The following is a 21,477-nucleotide window of genomic DNA, read 5'->3' on the forward strand; positions in this document are numbered from 1 at the left end:
AACTGTCCATAGTGAGGATTGAGTGCTGCTGACCATGAATGGGAACATAGTAGGGCACTGGAAGGAATACTTAAAGAATCTCCTCAACCTGACTGTAATGCATCTGACTATGGAAGCAGAGGCAATGGAGTTTTGGGGGGACTAACCAATTACTGGAACTGAAATCGCTGAGGTAATTAAACAACTCGAAGGCAATTGGGCCCTGGGGGAAGATAAGATTTTCCCTGAGTTCCTTATGGCCCTGGATGATGCTGGACTGGCTCGGTTGGCTTACCTGTTCAGTAGTGCATTGGGGTAGCATCTGCAGTGATGCATAGAGTTGAGTCGGAAGGCAAAGTTGTTAATCTTCATTCCAACCCTCACCTATGGTCATGAGCTGTGGATCGTGACCAAAAGAAAGTGATTGCAAATATAAAAGGTGATGAAGAACTTCCTCTAAAGGGTGGCAGGGATCACTCTTAGTATGAGGAGCTCATTTGTCTCTGATGGGCTCAAGTACAGTAGCTGCTTCTCCACACCTACAGGAGCCAGTTGAAGTGGTCAGAATGCCTTCCAGATGCCTCCCAGATGAGCATGTTTTATATTTACTTTCCAGGTAGAACAGATGCTGCAAGCATCTCCACTAACCTCTGCAGGAGGTAACATAATTGACTAAATCTCACCTGAAGCCGCTGATTGGTTTGAACCACTGTAGTTGGGCAACAAGTGCATACCTTAAAGCTAAGCAAGATGGATTTATTTTATTTTTAATTTTTTGTGATTATGTTAAAGGGAACCTTCTAATGCTCCTAAGGTAATTTGCATAAAAAAATGTGCATACACAAAAAACATGTGTACGCCTGTTCCTGTTGACAAACTGATATTTATGGACTTTTTTTCTCCTGAATTTGTTACTTATTGTCAGTTTTCCCAGTGTGCCATTATTTAAAGTAATTGTGGGTGCTATTGCAGTAGTCATGCATTGTGCGTGTAGGCTGTGGAAGACCTTTCTAATGAGACTTAAAAAAGACAACAAACAGTTGGAGATCATTCAGATTTTATGGCATAAGATTCTCATACCATAGGCTTCTACATGACAATTTAAAAAAATTAAAAAATGACAGCAAACATGGCATGACCCTTATGTACATCTGTCTGCTTATTGGTCATCTCCAAATAAGACTGTATACTTTACTGGCTGTGTGTTGCTCCATTGCAGATAAAACTGTTGTTGGTCTGCCATCAAAGGACAGGTGCGAGCTGATGAGCCACTTGTTTATAATCTGATCATTGCTCTTTTAATGTCTGTCGAGTCCTGTGCTCAGAACGTATAGTGCTGAACGCTTTTTAGTTTTAAAATTTAGCAGTTTGCAATTACAGAACTGAGATCACCAAATTAAACAACTTTCCTTTTCCCCGACTTCAACTAATATAAAACCAAGACACTTATCAGTGAACAGTTCTCCTTTTTTACACTTGCTTTCATTATCATGCCTATTTAGTTGTGGCACAAACTGTGTCTTGATATGCAAATGAGAATTTAGGTTTGCCTGCATCCATTTGTAGCTAAATATAAGACCAAAGAGAATGATTCCTTGAAACCCCCTATTTCTTTTATCATTAAATTACTAAAATACATTCAAAACATTATTTTGATTGATTGTTGTAATTGCAGGCTGTTTGGAAAGTGGGTCATAACTGTGAACTGTTGGGAAATCTACTACCTTGATAATGAAATTCAGTAATGTCCATGATGTTACTTCAGCCAGAGGGCTTACCCAGGCTTTGCAAGCTGTACCACTCGGGAGGTTATAGAAAAAGAGATATAATTTTAGCATAGACACATGGCTTTCAACAATAGAAATTTTATGACACACTGAATACTGCTGCCAGTTTTAGAACATGTCATTCCATTTTTAAGTTGAGTCACTGACATTTTCTGCCACACTGTGCTATCTGTCAGTGATAACACAATGGCCACCTTTTTAAGAGCAATATGACAAAGACATTTAATTTTATTCTTCTAATGCAAATTTTTCTGCAGTCAGTTGTTTTTGATAGTTTGGACAACTAACCATGATGTTTTGGTAACCTTAACCATGCACTTCTCATGCCTTACCTGAGCCAAGTTTTCAAATCAAACCTTAATTCAAATCAGCTCAATAACACTTAATTAATCCCCAAAGTGAAAATTTAATTAAATTGTAGCAGTAGAAATTATAAATGGATGATAATAGTAAGAAAAACAAATGGTAATTCTGAAGAGTTATTGTGTAATGTAATTATTGTGAGCAGTATTGACCTTCTGTACTGGTCCTTTTTGCAATAGACTTGAAAAAGCTGAACTTACACTAATGTTTTATCACTATGTTGTGTAGAGGATGCATGGCGGTGTCTTTTCCAACTACGGCTTTTAAAGCAACCTGAATTAAGTATCTATAGTGTGTTGTGAAATATTACAGTAGTAGAGCAAATAAATCAGAATAATGTATAAAGGCCAAAAAAAGGTGAAAAATCTCTGAGTTGGATTTGAGCCAGAGTCAAATGTAAATCTTTCTCTTCCTATACAGCTTCCTTCCTTATACAGTCTGTTACTAGTTAATAACCAAGCACAATAAGATATTTTCTCATTGCTGTGACAGCTGTAGAGCAGTTCCCTGTGCATCAGATCAGAAATGATTAGTAAAGGGATACCCCATCCATTGAAAAATGATGCAGAGTTGTCTTAAGCAAGTAGTTGGGAATGAGAATGCACTGGTTTACTTTTATAGTCTCACCTTCACTGACAGTCCAGGTATAATAAGACCCCGTACAACACATTCCATCTCTTTGTAGGTTAGACAACAAAATGAATAGTAAAAGAAGAGATGGTGTCCAAATGTTTTACAATACTATTGTTGTTAGAAATTTCATAGAAATGCCTCCATAAATTATACTGAGTTAAATATTTAATCTATCAAAAATGTATGTGAATTTGATGATGGCAATTTGTCCCATGTTTGATTTATAGCAGTCTGCACTTAAGCTGCATAGACTGCGGGTCTTGTTTGAAACCTGATAACTCATGTAACCCTTCGTGATCTGATAGTTCTGAAGAGTTACTTAAAATGCAACTCATGCTCAGATTTCTCACTCTTCTCATCTGTCCAATGAATGTTAAGTAGGGCTGAGGTCAGTTGATTGTGGAAAAATGTCCAAGACCATCAACAGTAGTTCTTTCAAAGCTTTGAATTTAGCTTCAAGTCACCATCCTCATGCTGTATCAATTACTCTCCTCCAAGATGCAACCAGAGGGAATAGCATGTCTCTAAAGAATCAAGTGGTACTTTTTTCCTTGGTCAAAGTGGAATCAAGCAGGTGTCCAAAGTGCCCTCGGGCTTGAATAGCACTACTGCCTGGTTTTCACTTGTGGTATGATAAACAACTATATTGTTCCCTCTCCTGTTTGTCTTTGCATACTATACCTTGCAGAAGACATTTTCTATTCATCCACTGTGAAATGTAATATCTTAACCCTACTAGGCAGTTGATCTTATCTCTACTCCTGAGAAGTGGATTGCATCCAGTTCTCTAAGAATCTTATGAGCCAGTCTATGCCTTGCAGTACTTTACTCATTTGAAGCTACTGTTATTCATTGAGCAAAGTCTGTGTCAAGGCTGAAGCTCATTTTCAGACTTTAAGTGAACAATGCCTGATAGTGTTGTCAGTTTATTTTTGTTCTCAATCCAGAGAATAATCAGGAAGACTTAAAAAAAACTCAAAGACAGCTGACCCATTTTGTACAACAAAGCTAGAATGGTCACTTAGAATTGATATTTGAAAAATGTCTTCATTTTATGTCACAGCTTACTGTTTTTAAGTATTTTTATTTCCAGGTTTGCTCAAATGTATATGTTTAAATTTTCTCAGAACCCAATGTAAATGCAATCCAAAGTTCCTGTTAACACTTTGGCAAAGTGACAAGACAAGTGACAGAAGGTAGTTGAGTTGAATATGCTGTTAGAGTTAGGAGTGATGGAGGTGGGATAGCTCAAGTTGGACATTTGGGGAACAGAGAGGTGAAATCTGGAAAAGTGTAAAGAAAGGTGCTGGGTTTATTGGAAAAAGAATGTGGAACATTACCCTGTCTGGCAAGAGGAAAAGAAGAGGGCTGACAAGGAGATTTATAAATCTAGAGATAAGGAATCGCTTGGTTTCTGGTGTAAAATGGTGAAATTTAGAGGATCAAAAGAAAATGTTACTGGTGACCCTGAATGGTTTTGGCTTGAAAAATATACCATAGCTATATTTCATATGTATGTCCATTAACAGGAATAATACATTTGAAATTGAGTTTGAAGAACTTCTATCACAATGACACAGTTAATACTCCTATTTATTTTATTTTTTTTGTAATGTAATTTGTTAAACTTTATGAAAAGTATACTAGACATACACACACTGACTTCCTGCAGGCTGACAATTTCATTTCATAGAACCATATTGTTTCAAATGGCACCTGGCAGTAATGCATTACTACCCAGACAACATGGTGGACATGCACCAGGCTGTTTGACAGTGGTCATTAAACTTGAATGGACTCTTTGATGTTGCCTGGCACCAGTGTATCATATGGTGCTGTGAAATTGCACGTTAGTGGTATACAAATGAAAATAAACATGCAAAAAAGACCACAGCTGTCAAAAATGTCAGTTTCTAAAATGAGATTTCTATGGGTTTTAAATTTGGTAAATTATATCTAACAGGCTTTGTTTTTAGATTAATAGTAAAATAGTTTGTTTTTCCTTTAAAAAATGAAGTAGTTTTATGATGTTTAGTATGACATGTTAATTTGGATAATCTTGCATCACAAGCATTGTAAAATTATTGTTCATATACACGTTCATGCAATGTCATTATTGAAATGTGCAGCCGTGTGTAGATATAAAAGGAAAACAATAGAAGAGAACAGAGGAAGTATTCAAGGTGACGCTGAAATAAATGGGCATTCTGGATAAATCTCTGGTGTAAAATAGTTTACTAATTTCCCAAACACTACTTTTTTTGTTCATGAAAAAGACATTCTTGACATAACTCTCCAGGGTAGACGTGATGGATGAAATATAGGCGCCAACTGACTCTGCCAAAAGCACGTTAGCATTGCACTCACAGCTTCGGTGACAAAGTGTTGATGAGAGGTGACCTTACTTTGATAACATCAGGGTCACCTCCCTTTTTAACAGACCAAGTAAAAACAGGACCAATATGAATATCTTACCAATATCTTACTACTCTGAATGTCTTGTAGGTTTACATGCTCTGTGGCATCCAAAGTGAAGAAAATGTCAAGGATTTTACATCAGTCAATAGAAACAAACAGTTTTACCAAAATAATTCATAATTATAGATTTGAAATGAAAGCTGTATGGTTAATTTACATGCAGGTCTTAGTACATGACAAATTGAACATTAACAATGAATGGTCTTTCAGTAAAAATATGTAGAGTGGTGAGATTCTGTTTGTGTGGTAGGCTTTTCCTGAAATGTTTCAGATTTGAATTATTGCTTATGTTTACATTATTCATCTTTATCTTATGAGACTCCTCTAATCATCCCTGTGTATGTACCTGCAATGATAGAAGAATTTCTATCAATATGTTTAAGTGGCTAATTACATAATTGTACAGCTCTTACAGCACATCGTCCTTGTTTCTATGCAGTATGCTTCTCTTGCTTGCTATTTTCGTCTGCCTCTTCAGTCACACTTGACAGTTGGCCAGCATCAAGTACTGAACCGACTCCACTATACAGAAAAAGTTATGACAAATAACAGATGCAAAACAGTTACAGCCCGAGGGATATTTAGCAATCACGTTACAAGGATGAAGAAAGGAGATTAGATTGTCGCTTGGCTCGGTGCACTTTTCCATGCGGTTGCTCTTTCTCTTCATATCTATTTAATTTTACATATTTATCAAGCATTATTTGTTTCTCTGAGGAGTATGGGCGGTGAACCTTTCTGTCTGACATGGCTGGAAATGGCACAGCAGTAATTGTCAAAAGCTAGAGCAAGAGAAGTGCATATCTCAGTGTGTGTATAAAGGGAAGAAGAGGAGGAGGAGAGAGGAAAGGAAAGGGTGGGGAGGTGCAGGGAGACTGCATGTATGAGGGAGGGTGAAGGAGAGGGAGAGAGAAAGAGACACAGCGGGAGAACAAGCAGCTCGCCTCATTCCGCTGCTTTCTCAGCATCCATTCGGTGAGACCCTATTCCGGAAAGGAGCGAGCTATACAACACGCAAATTCGAGAGAAAGAAAATCAATTGATGAGAGGGGATATCATGGAAAATTAACACATAATCGGAGTTCTCCTGCATCCACTGTCACCTTTTATAGGTTTCCCGGAGGTGTGTGAAAGTTTCCATCCTGGGGGGGACACCCTCCCCTTGATGTGGGGATGAGCAGCAGATGCTGAATCCCACACTGAAGGCAGGACGAGAGCTGTGAGGACCGGCTGGATTCAATTGCAGTGGAGCTGGTAGTGCGTACCAGAAGAGATCCTACTCTGTCTTTTTTTTGCCCTCCCTCTTGCTCTATTGCACACATTTTCCAGTATAATACATGACATTATTTCACTGTGCCAAGGTGGAATATCAAGAGGGAGCAAGTCGAACGAAATCATCCCATAACCAGGAAAGTAAAGGGGAATGGATTATCTTCATATTCAGTGAAGGACATCCTGATCAAAAAAGTAAGTTCTAATCAGAAGCAGCTTTGAATTTGGTTAATTTTGATTAATCTGATTCTGAGAGACTTTGAGGATTTGTGCATTTTTCTTCATGGAACAGCCCTGAGCTCATTTGTGACAGCTTTTCTTGTGGACTATAGGATTTTTAAGAATTTTGAATTTTGTTTTAATGGTATTTCAAGGTAAGGAAACGCCTCCTTCCTTAACATTATTGGCAGCTTCTAGAGTTTATTTCGAAAGACGCAGCTTAGACAACTGAAAAGCTCAGAAAGACAGAAACAGTAATGTTAAAAGATGGGAAGAGGAATATGAAAATGGTGTTATTCTAGCCAGTTTTACAAAAAGTGCAAAGTTGGGAAATTAATATGGTAAAATATGAAATCCTGTCCCACATCTTACAAATTCATGATTGCTTATTCGATGGCTACTGGAAGGCTACTCCCCTCTACAGAAAAGAACGTATCTATGTGCATCTGCATACTTGTGTATGTGTGTTTGCTGAGAAGGGAGATGCCTGTCTGCAAAGCAATTCATCTTTCCTTCCGAGCAACATTGTCACCAGGGGAGGCTGCGAGTGGAATGGGCATAATTGCCGCAGTTGTTTGCACTGGTCGTTGCAACATCTAGCAACTGTGTGCAAGGAATTACTTTTGTACCATAGCTACGTTTTTATTCATTTTGATGAGTGCTTCTGCATTTCAAAAGCTGGCTTGTCTTTTGTATCTCTGAGGACAGAGAACTGATGTCCTGTCTTAGATGTCCTAAATTATACCTTACCCATAGTTTATATGGATGTCTGATTCAATTCTGGTACAGTAATTGTGTCTTTTTCCAGTTCCTTATTTTTATGCTCTTTTTTTTTTCTTCCAACAGAAAAGTGATGATAGAATGATTCTTTTTTTCCACCTTGTGCCTCTCACTTGCCAAGTTTCTTTCAACTGAAATGAAGACTCCTTTAGGTGACTCAGTGCGGGTGCTCTTTTTTTATTATTTTTGGTAGGGGTGGGCAGGTGGGTCTATTGTCCTGTTAATCAATACCAGACAAGTGCAAGGCTACCTTCTTTTGTAAGGCGATGGCTGAAATATTTATTGCATGAGCATCTTGTCGGTCCTCTGAAATATTTAAAATAATTTAATAATGAATAGCTTGTCTAGGTTGTCACAGTCCGTTTTTTGGCTCAGACAGAGGCTTATAATGCCACCTGCTCATGTAACATGACCATTAAATGCTTATGCCTCTGGATATAAAAAAAAACAAAAAAAAAAAACATTTCTCCTCTTTCAAAACATCCACTTGGGGGGAGTGGAGCCTGATGGGAAGTTGATGACAGCTCCTGTGTACCTGGCATTGACTGTCTATACTGGCTGCAATTGTTCCTGTGGACATTTAGCTCCATTGTAAGAAGCTGCTTCTCACAAAAGTTCTGTTTAAACCAAATTTAGCATGTGGTTAATATTGTCTGTGTTTGTTTCCTCATAAAACAGATGCAAACCAGTTATCTGTTCTGCTGGTTCATTTCATCCAGTGAGCTTCACCTGCACTACACATTTGTTAAATATGCATACGAGTATGTACATATGTGTGTTAGAATAAAATAGAGTTTCTGTATCTGGTATCTGCGTGGGTGTGTATTTGTCCAGACCTCTGAGTTTCATCCCTTTTGATGTTTTATTGAGTGTTAACCATGGTAGGGCTGACGCACTGCCTCTGATATGGAGAAGCATGGTTAAAGGAAAGTACTGAGACAGACTTTGCTGCTCTTGTATGTGCTTTAACTCTGAATTAGCAATGCTGTGTCTGCCTCTTTCAGTCCTTTGGATTTGGTCAATGATCTGGTTCAGGTACTGTACATGTGTAAAGCTGTGTCTATGTGCTTGTACTCTTCTCTCCTTATAAGCAAGTAGGCTGTATATGTGTTATTTATATACATATAATGTAACAGTGTAGGGTGCAAGCTTTTGAATCTGTAATCCCTCTTTTTTTTTTTTTACAACTTGAAGTCCCACATTTCTGATGTTATTAAAAGAGGCAAAGACAAAGCCCTCCATTTTCAGATGAATTATGCATCCTCTGAATCACAGGATGGATAAAACAGAACTACCTCATGATAATCCAGTACCATTGACAGCATGTTTACGTAGATAAGAAATTTGAGGAAATGGCTTTTGACGGCTATGGTTTTAATTTATTACATATTATTTATAAGGCTGTCAGTATTGGTGAGCATGCATGACAATGGACAGCTGAAATCTGACACTGAAAAATCATTTGAAAACATGTCTACATTTGTGCCTTTCCATCAGCAAAGTAAATAGGTTATATAAGCAATTAAAAACTCTTGTAATGCTCATATATAGGAGTAAGGTTTACTATCTCAAAATTAAGTTTTTGTACTACCAAGTACAACAGGGCTGAATATTTCAAAGTGAGAACTTATTGAAATTGTGTGTGCATTATTTGTATTTTTTTCTATATTAGTTAAGATAACAATATCGCTTTGTTTGTATTTAGATGGAGGGAAAAGCTGAGGCAATCTTTTTTGCACTTATTGCAGTGTTGATAAGTGTCCCTCAGTAACTTGAATTTGACATGAATGACAATTACAAATGTACATGTATAACCATAACATGATAAAAGTTAACAGTCAGTTAATTATGCTCTATTTCTCCAGTGTGATGTGTGCAACCTTGTGACAAGAAGGCTGAGCAAGCAGTTAATAAACTGGCTAGTGACGATACTACCAGCGCTAGCCAAAGCCATTCCCTTCCTCCTTGTCAAACAAACTCTGCTTCATAATCAGTTGACCAACAGGAGAACAAACAAGTCATGTTATAAAGTCATTTCTAGTCTTGTAATGTTACACCCATGGGGGGGTTAGGGGGGTATTGGCGTAAATATATTTAGATTATTTTGTAATCAAAATTCAATTCAGTCCAAGTTAAATTTTAATCCTAGTCCTCATTCTATCCTAATGTTGTCACAATTAGTTTGTAGAACAGCTGAGTCGTACACATTTTTTTTGTTTTGTTTTGTTTTGTTTTTAATTGGAGACGTCTATTGATCAGTGTTTGGGAGACAAAACTGCCTGACCTGTCTCTCAATTTGTCATATAGTGATGTGTTTTGAGGGATATGCAGGGTTTGGTACAGCTGTATTTAAACCACATTGTGACCTTTACTGACTCAAACCTAAAGGTTGTGTTGCCAAAACCTAACAAAATAATGAGTGAGTATGAAAGTAAAGATGATGATCTCATACGTTAGCTAAAAGTTGTTCAAGACAACTTTGTGCTTTCAACAAATATATAGTATACACATTTGTTGTTTCTAAGAAAATAAAATGACAACTCTGGAGACTGGGTGACTTTTTCAGTTTGTGCTATTTACCCTCCAATTTGCTATTTTCATCCAATCGTGACAGCAACAAGGAAGCAGAGCAAAAAGTATGTATCATTTGGACTCTACTCCAGGAGGGACAGCAGCTATGTGATATTTTCCCAAAAATAAGTAATCTTAAGAAATTTTACAATTTGTCGAATTCTGCATTAAGATTAAGTGCATCGTGTTAGAGGTATTGGATCTATTTAAACTTCCCTAAAGATGTCCTCTTTATCTGATCAGTCGCTAGTACGGCCACAGCAATAAAAGCACAGAATCTGTTTTATATGTTCATTTCGCATTTTGTTTGCATGGTAAATGATAAAGATATCATTAGAATTTTTAAAGAATCAATGGGTACAGGAGTGGCTCAAACTTCATTTTCATGGAAAGGTTTGGATTCAAGACTTTCAGATGTCATTACATAACATTTTTTTTTATGATTTGGGGAAAATGTGAAATATCTCCATACAAGTGATACTTGATATGTATTTAAAGCTACAGATTTAAGAGTAGCTGGAAGGAAGTCTTGTAGTTGCACAACCACACTAAGATCTATCAGCTTCAGCTTGTAAAAGGCTTCAAAATGCTATCAGATTTTAAAAAAGATTATAAAACTTCCTTTAAAATGCTTTTATATGCTAATTTGTTGTTGGAGGACAAACTTATTGAGAGCTCTGTCAAACTAAGACCTGTACCCAGAAGCAGTGTATTTTTAGCCTGTCCATTAAGGACATGGAAGAAAAATCAATGATCAGACTGAAACACTGGTTTCAAATTTAACTTTTTTTCCTTCCCTCTTTGACCTCTGGATACAGTTGGGGGGGTGTGCACATTGTATAGTTTCCATTCAAAATCGACCAATTAAAGAATCTCTTGTCTTAATCAATTATTGAAAATGAAAACATAATTTATTAGATTACCAAGTCATTCAAAGATTAATGTAGATTTAGAATCTGTTTGTAGTTTACTACAGACTTTCACAATACAAGCTAATGTGTTTAAGTGGTGCTGTCAATGAGAAAGAAATTTGCATTCTTGTGGTTACCATCATGAGCCACACATCTGTGCATCATATACACCACCAGCTGGCTGAGACAAACAAAATACCTTATTTTGAATAGAGGGCTGGTCAGCTGGAGACCAAGCAGTGAACGGATGAGGCTGATCTGTTGTCAGCCCCTTTGAATCCCTGATGAGGCATAACACAATATGCTCAAACAGCTGGGTCATTTATGGAATATGCTTACTCATCATAGCTGAATTCCCCAAAAAGAGGAGGGAATTTTGTTTTAATTAAGAAAGCCTAAAAAGGGAAAAAAAAAACAGGGCAACTGCACTCCCATATTTGACAATAATAGTATACTGATGCGTATTTTGCTGCGTGATCATTTTTAACAGTATGTATTTATGTTTGAGCCAGTCAGCTTGTAGCATCGCTAAAAGTAACAGACTGAAGTGAAAGCTACAAATCTGCAGGTAAAGCTACAGTTCCTCCAGTGTACAAAAGGAAGACGCTTGGCTTTTATTTTCTTTTGAGGATATGTTGTGCTAAGTGACTGCTGGTGGCACTGTAGCCCTTTTTTAATACAATAACTGGAGAGTAGCAGTCTCAGGCAAGATAACTGATGTGCCAACAGCTTCCACTGACAGTGACCTTGCTGTTTGTGTCACTTTGAAGTATGACCTTCTTGGGAAAGCAGCCGAGGGCAGTGTGTGTCGAACAACCTTTGAGAAGTCCATTTTTGTATGTGTCGACATGGAGCATTAGCAAGGGTCATGGGTGAGGTAGTGGGATAAGAATAGGGGCAGAGGATGTGCCACGTGTCAGCTGAGATGGAAAAGGAAAGAAGGAAAAAAAAGTATATTTTGCCTTATCAACCTGCAGTCAAGCCTGTGTTTGGAGGTTAAGGATAGTGCGATAAGTTGATAGTCCTTTGTCTGGAGGATCCAAAATTTGACTCGAACATATTGAAATTCTTCTTTCACATAATTTTGCCTTGGACACAGCAGCTTTAATCTTTTCATTGGGAAATGTTTTCTTTTTTTACCTCCTTTTTTTAACTTTCACATTCACTTACTACTTGATATAGGCATTATAACTTCTTGGTTTGAGTGATTATTTGGCTCAAATAACTAATGGAAACCCTGCACGTTTTTCAGAAAGCAGGGGCATGACAAGATGGAGGAGTCTGCATTCCTTTGGCCTTGTGAAATATAGATATTATACCTATCCTGTGGTTTCTATAAACATAAAATGGTGTAATTTACCTTGCAACTAGGCTTTGTGTACACTATACATATGTGACATAACTTGGTCATTATGTTAAACAGTGTTCCTTTTCAGTATGTAAAGGCGAATTGTGTTTTTCACTAATTTAACCAAAAGTCATTTACCAATAACATGATTTGTATCATGAACATGCATACACAATAGCCAAACCTCCTCTGTACCATTATTGACAAGTGTTTGGTATACTAATTAAGTCATTAAATATCCACACAGTACAATAACCTGCCTATATCCTTTCAACATAGAAAGATTGATATTGGTACTTTTAAAGAAACGCTAATGTAGCCATCCATTTTGAGTTTTGCTCCCTCAGCTACTTTAAGACATCCTCATAGTGATTTTACCTGCTTCATCTCTCTCTGATGTCCGCACTTTTCAGCTTTAAAATTGGCTATTTAGAGTATTGACTTCTTTGCTCTTAGATGATAACAGAAATGCTGTGTCTCTTCTAAGAGGGAGCCTCATACATATTCATCCTTAGTGTTGTGCATTGTTTTAAGCTTGATGTGTAGGCCAGTGATGGGTACTAGCAGAGGAGGTCATGAGAAGAATATTAATATAACACTTCTAGAAAATGTGTAAAATCCCTAAATTATGTTAAAGCATTCCTAGGTATTTAAGACATCAACATGACTTTATTGTTGCTGAAAATGAAAAAAAAAGAAAAAAAAATGTTTCTAATAGTATTGGACAGTTTAAAGTGTATTCACTGTGAGCAGCCAGGCTTTTGCCCCGAAAGGTTGGGTCATTACATACTTCACAATATGCCGACTAATGCCTCACAGGTAGATCGGGATATGTCAGAGTAGAGTCATTTCATTAAAACAACATAGGAAATGTTAGTACATGCATACATCCTTAGTCTGTCTGGGGACAATGGACTCGAGCACCACTTGTGTCCTTTGCACTGGACAATCTCCCATAACCTATGAAAGGCTCTCAGTAGGACCCTGGGCCAGCACTTGTTAGTCCTGGTCAGTGACCCTTGCCTCCTTTGGGCTTATAGCTGGTATAGACCAAAGTACATCTTGGATTGAAAAAAGATGGGGCTATGATATTAGTTATTCAGAATTTCTATCTTTCATCACATCACCCTGTATTTTTTTGAGTTTCAATGTTTACTGCTAATTTCTATAGAAAGAAAGACTTGACATTCATACCTCAACAAACACAAAATGGCATGTTCTACCTCTGCTATTCTACTGAGATTGAGACTACTGGCCACCATTCAGTCAGTTCTACCACACAACCAACTCAATTTCATAACTGTGTTGCCCCTGTATTCCTATAGACTGCAGTCACCTCCTGTACTATTTTAGGCTGTTACATAAACTGACAATCAACTGGGAGGAAGTACTGTTGTTCATTTTTTTTCCTCTTTTAATATCTTGCCTACTTATTTTTTATACTTGTAAATTCTTAGATAATTAGTTAGGCAAGAGACTCATTATAATCTTTGTCATGCTGTTCCTCCTGGGCTGGAGAACATACTGAACAGATAAGAATGCCTTTTTCTCTCCAATCCTATCCCCCTTTCTTTTTATCTCTCCTGCTCCATCCTTTCCTCATCCCAGCCTGCTCAGTGTGTTACAAGAGGCTTTGTTGTCAAGTTGAAACTCTAAACGCTCCAGAGTCTTTCAGGGAGGTGATAGAGGTTCTGATGGCAGCACATAATCTTCTTCCTGCTGTGGTCGCACTCTTGTTCGCCTTTTGGTTACAGAGTGATGCTCTTTGAAGATTCTGTTACTTTTCTGGAGAGAGAGAGTTGTGTGGACAAGTCTGTATTGTTTGCTGGTTTACAGACAGTAGATGCAGACTAACAGCGTAAAAAAAAAAAATCCATACATCAGAATTTGTAAGGATCTCATTGTGCATCTTTATATTTGTTAATTACCATTGTTGCTACATTATATATTTTTTCACTTTACTGGTGATTTTAAATGTTTGAACAAGGATTTAACTGACAATAATAAACCAGTTATAATATGATTATGTGAAGCTTAGTGAATATTCTTCATACCCCATGACTTAAAGTATGTTACTGCAAATTTTCAGGACGTAGTAATTGCTGGTTAGATGTTTTGTAACATTACCAAGAATATTCAAACAAAGCTTTATTCCATTTTTCTCCAGTCTGACAAGTGCTTTATCAGATATTTTTAAATCATTTCATGTGTTTGTGAATATACCCACACCTGATTTATTCTATTAATTTCAACATTTCTTTTAAAGAAATTAGTCTCAATAACCAACTGGTTAGTGTGAAGACGGAGATGAATAGAGTATTTAGATTTGTGACTTATCATAACAGTATGACATTTGTGAAAACTCTGTCTCCCACAGATCTCAGATGGAAGACATGCCTGAGCTCTGATAATGTGTTTTGTCTCCTGTTGACATTTGGACATTTGGAAAGGAATTTGGTCTGTCATAGACAAGATTTGTATATGTAAAAAAGTTTTAGGATGTGATTTTGAAATATTAGATTGGCCAATATTTTTCAACTCATTTGGCTGTTGATGTATAATTTTGTTGTATGTGTGTATATATATACATAAATGAAGAACACTTAAAATTCTAACAATGGCCAAAAGAAAGGTAAATTTGACTATTTTTGACTATTTGGGTAGATGCTATTGTATAATTTAAAAATCTCATACCAGTGCCTTGAGGCAATCCTAGTTCAATCAAAATATAATTTGACTGCAAATAAAAATTGATATTAAATTCAAAAGACATGGTGTGCTGCAATTTGTTTTAAGCTTTGACAAAATTTACAGACATACATGCATACTTTTACAAAAAGAATAACGTATGTATGCACTTGCATTATTGGTCTCCAATAAAAGGCACATGATGAATCATTAATGGGTCAATATATCTCATGTTCAAAATACACAGATTAAAAGAGAGAAAATACTTTGTGAATAGGATTGCAGATGACAGCAGCATGAAAACAAGGTATTTCCTACCAGACTCATATTTGCAACTCATAAGATTAAATGTCCATGTCTTGAGAACTGCTCAACATACACTGTGAATTCAGCTTGCCTGCCACATTAGATACCACAGGGGCTACTGTTTCATAAACTGGGAATTAAACCTCCAAATTCAAGCACTGACCTTTACTTCCAAGTATACAAGAGCCACTGCCATTGTCAACATATGTAATTCTGAGCTTTGGATGCCTGCATGCTGGCTGTGAATTATAAATCAATGAGCATGTATTACTGTGAAATCCTCCAGCACTTGAGGCTTTGCTTATGATAGGAGAATGAATCGGGGGGGATACCTCACTTGGTATCGAGCTGTCCAAGGCTGGGTTTACTGGTCAAAACTTGGAGTTCAGCCATACATATACACAGAGACACACGGCTTACAGAGCACTGGCTCTGAAAGAAAAAAAAAAGTAGTTTCACTGGAGGCCTGTGCCTGCATGAACTGGCTCTTTTTTTAACATTTACCTTGGCTTCTATCAGTTTTTCAACTGTGTGATGTTTTGTCATACACCTGCATTGTGGGTCAATTCTTGATTCTAAACTGTCAGTAGCTGTGAGTGTGCAACGTTGTGAGGTTGCGTTACAGTTTCAATACAAAGACAATGACGACCTGTCCAGGTGTACCCACGTCCCACTTGGGTGGGACAGGCTACAGCCTCCTATGGACCTCTGGAAAGAATTGAAGCATGAATTCTCTATAACTTTTATAATTTTCTGCAATAAATTAGAATGCAATTTAGAACACAAAACGGTGGCGTTCAAATAATTCAAAGCATGTGTAGCCAAAAGACAACAATTACACAAGAACAAGACTTTGAATAATCTGAATAATCTGAATCTGAATAATTCAGAATTCATGAAAATGGAAGATGCATTATTTCTAGAAGCACTCAGGAGAAAGCAATGAAATTATTTTACATGACTGCATCAGGGAGTCTGCTCAATGTGTTTGTGTTAAGAAACAAATACAGCTAATTAATGACTTAATGACACTAAAAATGCCAAACTAAACACAAGATTTATAATGTTGAAGCAGAACCACAAGAATTTACATGAGATAAACTGAGCGGATTTCACAGCTGATAGTCACACAGTTATGTCTCTGCCCTGAGGGAATAAAAAAAAAAGAGATTTAGTGCCTTAAGTTTGAGAAGTTGTTGTGAGAACTTTTGTTGCCTATAGTTAAGATGATACGGCATCTCCAGAGTAGTTTGAGGAGTACATTATCTCAACAATTTCTCGTCTGTTAGAAGATAAAAGCCTTCCATCAGTGTTTTGTGGCCGCCGCCTTTGGTCCTGAGGGTTACCCATATAGTCAGTAGCCCTGGTTTTCTCTCTTCCGGTGTGACACCCATCTTCTCCCATTACTGTTAGTGACTCAGTGCTGTTGGGAGGAAAAAAGTGCATAAATAATGTATTCCTTGGGTGTATCCACCCCCAGATCAATGGCAATACAAAGACCATCTACAAAGACAGTTGGCTCAAGGCCATATTTGATCACTTCCACTGTGCACAATCACTGCTCCCTTTTTTGTCAGCCCGCTGAGACTCAATTATTTCCAAGTGTTTGTAAGCTATTGTTGAAAGAACTCGAAGTGAATATTTAAAGTTGGTGAGGGGAATAAAAATCTTTGATGAGACAAGCAGATGGCGGGTAATATAAGCTCTTAAACAGATATAGAGGAGGAGAAAAATGAGGAGAAAAGAAACGATGGGATGCGACATCCTGTTTCTGGGATCACGAGAATAGTTTTATGCAGGACTGCAGACTAGCCTCAGCCATGTTCATACAATATGCCAGTGCAAAGGGCAAATTATAGTGCACTTGATAATTTCAAAGTGGCAGAAAGAGGAGGTCATACCACTTAACCAGTCATGAGGAAATGTGGAGAGACTTGGACAAAGTCCTCCTATTTTTAGAGGTATTAAAGAGTTTCTGGGCAACTAATCTAAAGCATTCATTCGTGTTGTTTCCAGTTGATCCAGAAATAAAGAATCAAAAATTTCCAAATGATCCAAATAATGTCTAATGGAAGCTGATGTAGCTTTGATATTGAAGGAATAACTGCAAATGTACAGTCATATCCCTTACTGAGCTTCTTCCTACATAACCCAGATGGGCTCATAGGCAAACTCATAGTCAAGAGTTCCTGCATGATTTTTTCTTTTTCCAATTTCCTTCAGAGTAAAATCTTCACACCTTCAGTGAAAATAGATTGCACATCCGATTGGGACTGCCACTCTGACTGTGCTATGGATAATGAGTATTTGTGTGAAGGGCAAGGCTCACACTAAAATTAGATCAAAGGTCTGCACTCCATAAGCATCAAACGTTGGGTAGAAGTCATACTCTAACATGGGTATAGCCATCCTGTTCACTTACTCAGATGTCATAATGACTGGTTTACTTAAGGAGACATCTTTGATGTTTGATTCCTGAGGGAGAATAACTTGACTTTATCAGCCTAATTTGCATTCCAGACAATATTTGAAGGATTAAAACTGTGTGGCTGATCAGCAAACAGCAGTGTGCTTTCAGAATTATTGATCAGTCCTTGTCAAGTAGAACTTGACAAACACGACAGCTGCTACATGCATGTTGTAAGTTCTTGATTTTAATGTTTCCACAAATACATGTTCCACTATATGTACACTGAAAATACAGTAGATTATAATGGTTATTTGAATTAAATAAAAATGGAGTAAACTTTACATCAAGAACAACAAAGTTTGGTTTAGGAGATAGAGAATGATGAAAGGGGAAGTTTTGAGCTTTGAATTTAAAAACTAAGGCATTTTGATATTGCATGAGGGCATATCTTTTTTTTAATTGTTTTTTTTGTTTGTTTTCAAACCCAGCCTTGAAATGCTGAGAAAAGCAACTGCCATCTTTGTATGATGTATAAAGATATACAAGAATTGTGCAAATTGTGAGCATTTATTACACCAGCAGTGTAGATTTTATTATCTCAGACTAACTACTATGAGAGTCAATAAAATTACTAAAAATATGTCCAGATTGTCAGCTGATAAGCATGCGGCTGGCTTCTATCACCAGAAATTTAATTAGAGAAGTCAGCGACCCTGACAGGATCATGTACTCTTGTCACCGCTGTCTCATCAGGTGAAAAAAACCTTACTCAATAGAGTGAACCTCTCAACACCATAAATTGGAAGTGTGTCACACTAACTACTATACAGTCTGTCACCATCTTTAAATCCCACTAAAATGGAAAATGTGGACTGATAGTAATCAAGAGGAGATGAGCTGATCAGCCAGCTGGTCCAGCTAGTCAAACTAACTACATAAAAATTCTGATAAATCTGCAATAAAGTTCAGTTTGCTGTCAATCAAGCATGATTAAAAGTCACTAATTTGATTTTTAAAGTGTTGTCATGCATTCTAGAAATGCTCAACTTGATTGCTTGCTGATGCTGAGCTCAGGTAAACCTTCTGTTTACTGCTTTGATGAGGGAGGGGGTATACTTTCATTAGATATTAATTAGGTCACTGTTTATGAAACAAGATACAGACGACTGTGTGCCTGCTAGTAAGAAAATCATCTGGGAGACGGGGCTTGCTCTGGGAGGTAGAATACTAGCTTCTTTTAATTTTCTAAGACATTAAAATGTGCATTTCTTTTACAAATGTCTAATGTTTTAATGTTTTTGGTTTTGTGAGTGCATGTTACTGTAGGGACATCATTTAGAAACATGCTTTAATTTCATACATTAGCTTTGCTACTGTCTACATTTTTGTTGGCAGGTCAGACTATGTAACATTCTGTTTTAACGTTATGTAACTAAAATTACAGATGTGGCAGTATAGAGTTCTATGTTAAGTGCGGCTTTAAAATTGAATTAAACAGATGTTACATATGCTTTTTGTCTAGAGATAAGCTCTTGCCTTTTAGTGTCCTTTCCCGTGGGTATGTACACTGAAGCTACAACAGGATGAAGACAAATAAAATGCATGGATTTGCATGTCCTCGCCTACACCACCCTAAGTAAGATATACTAAAGGGTAGGTCTCCTCAAGGTTTCTCCTGAGCTTTCAGGGTATTTTACAGATGCTTCTGCTTTTTGTTGAAGTGTGAGTCTTTGATAGAGCTATAGGAGACTAATGTCAAGTAATGTCAGGTAATAATTAAAAAAAAGGATTTGTATTCCATCTCACCTTGGCCACAGCACTATGATAAAGAAGTTGTCATTTCAGTGATATATTCCATTCAATCTGTAGAATCTGGGGAGCAGGCTCTTGATTTCTGTCTATACTCACATTTTTAGTTCCGCATATGGCATTTTTAGTGCATGAGTCTTGCCCAGCAGGTGTGGTTTTTAGTCCATTGCAGCACTAAAACATACAAAGACAAACGTATAACACGTGCATTCACACCAAGGGAAGGTCTTCAGCTCAGTTTATCAGAACACCTTGAATTGTAAGGAGTGTACTAAATCTGATAAGATTTTTCTTTAAACATTTGATTTACAAAGATGCTTTGCAGACAATTAAATCAATAGGTTCGCTTTTTTCCCCCTTAAAATGTAAAAATGTCTGCAGCAAAATGTCTGCAGCGAGGCAAACTCTGTGATAGTAACAGCTCATAAATGACCAAAATAGGTGAGTTTGAGTTTTATCTATTTGGTATTCCTGTTTCTTAGTGTTTTGACTCATTCAACAGTACAGATATGTGGAATATTATTTAACCCAATAGCTGCATAGCAGTGGTTATACCAAGTGTATAAGTAACAACAGGAGGATAAACTGAGCATAAAGCCTGAGCACAGGATGCCCTGGCAGACACTTCCAATATGTGGGTTCTAGGTTGAGCTTTGAGCTGATATCCTTGGGTTTCAAGGGCTTATTCCAAAGATCCTTTGTGGGTTATATTAGACTGTCTGTCTGACCCTCTAAAGGAAGAACTTTGATCTCTCAGTCGCCCTGGGAGGTGGTGACATTTTGGTAGCTTCGACCTTTTGAAACATTTTTCCCCTCTGAAATTAGTTTTAGGGGGAAAATTAAAGAAAAAAAAAAAGCTGAAAAAAATAAGCCCGAGTCAAAATTTACGTTAGATCATGAGATCCTGCTCAAAATATATGATGTATCCACTGTATACTTCTTCAGACTAAAAAAAATCTCATGTTTATAGAGATTATTGTGATGATTTGTGTTCTCCAATCTTTGTTAAAAACACTAAATAACTTAAATTTTTTCCTTTTACGTCATATGAAATGTTTTGCCTGCTCAACTTGTGATAGAATGAAACAATTCAGGGTTAACAAGAATTTGACGGTGTTTTTAATCATAGTTAATGATATTTCCATGAAGTGACACTTCTATTCTAATCTGCTGGAGTTGAGTATAATGTACTGTACTTGCAATTAGACAAACAAATATCAATCTACTAGATAATTATATATCATATAAACAAGACAGGATTCTTACTAGATTGCAGGATTCTCCACATTAAATTATACAAAGTATTTTCTCAGTTGATTACAGAAATTAACAGAAAGATAATTTGATTTGTCGATAGAGCAATATTTGAAATGGAAATGGCAGAGAGTGCATGCTTTTGTTCCCTGTTACTGGTTATCCGAGCTGAGTTCTTGTGGTTATTTACCAGAAGTGAATAAGCTAATGCAACCATTTCCTTTATAATCGAGGCATTCCCACATTAAGAAACTGCTGAGTGCTAGTTGAGTCTTTTATGAGCATGATATCATAAGTACTTTTTGAAATGGTCTATCTATCTAAATGTTATATAAATCTATTAGAGGAAGTGTAAAACTTTCACACACTGAAAGACCAGCAAATCTTCACACCCATATGTCAACATATTGCAGAGAACATTTCCAGCTGGTTACAAAATCTCCAATTAAATGTGTATTGAAAGTCAAATATCCAGAAGGAGGTGACCATGAAGAGGCCTTGTGTTATAACCAAGTAAACTGGGCAGATAGTCTAAATTCTACTTTAGCAGTTTTAAGAAATGTTTACAGAGATGTTGAGCTTTTTTCGAGCAAGGGGCACCAAGCCACTCTCATTAAAAAAAATAGAGAAGAAAAAAATCTTTTTCAGCAGGTTAGCACAATATGCACT

The 21,477-nt window shown here is 37.0% G+C and overlaps 1 protein-coding gene across 1 annotated transcript in view; it reads left to right on the top strand.

Annotated features, from left to right (window-relative positions):
• Positions 1-6,208: 6,208 nt before the first annotated feature.
• lingo2 (leucine rich repeat and Ig domain containing 2) overlaps positions 6,209-21,477 on the top strand; it is a 194,824-nt gene continuing 179,555 nt past the window's right edge. The window contains exon 1 of the mRNA XM_072395261.1: positions 6,209-6,707. The gene's annotated coding sequence lies outside the window, so the exon portion shown is untranslated. The remainder of the gene's footprint in view (positions 6,708-21,477) is intronic.

Source organism: Leuresthes tenuis, unplaced genomic scaffold, assembly GCF_036924035.1.
Source record: "Leuresthes tenuis unplaced genomic scaffold, fLeuTen1.0.hap1 SCAF_11, whole genome shotgun sequence".
NCBI lineage: Eukaryota > Metazoa > Chordata > Actinopteri > Atheriniformes > Atherinopsidae > Leuresthes > Leuresthes tenuis.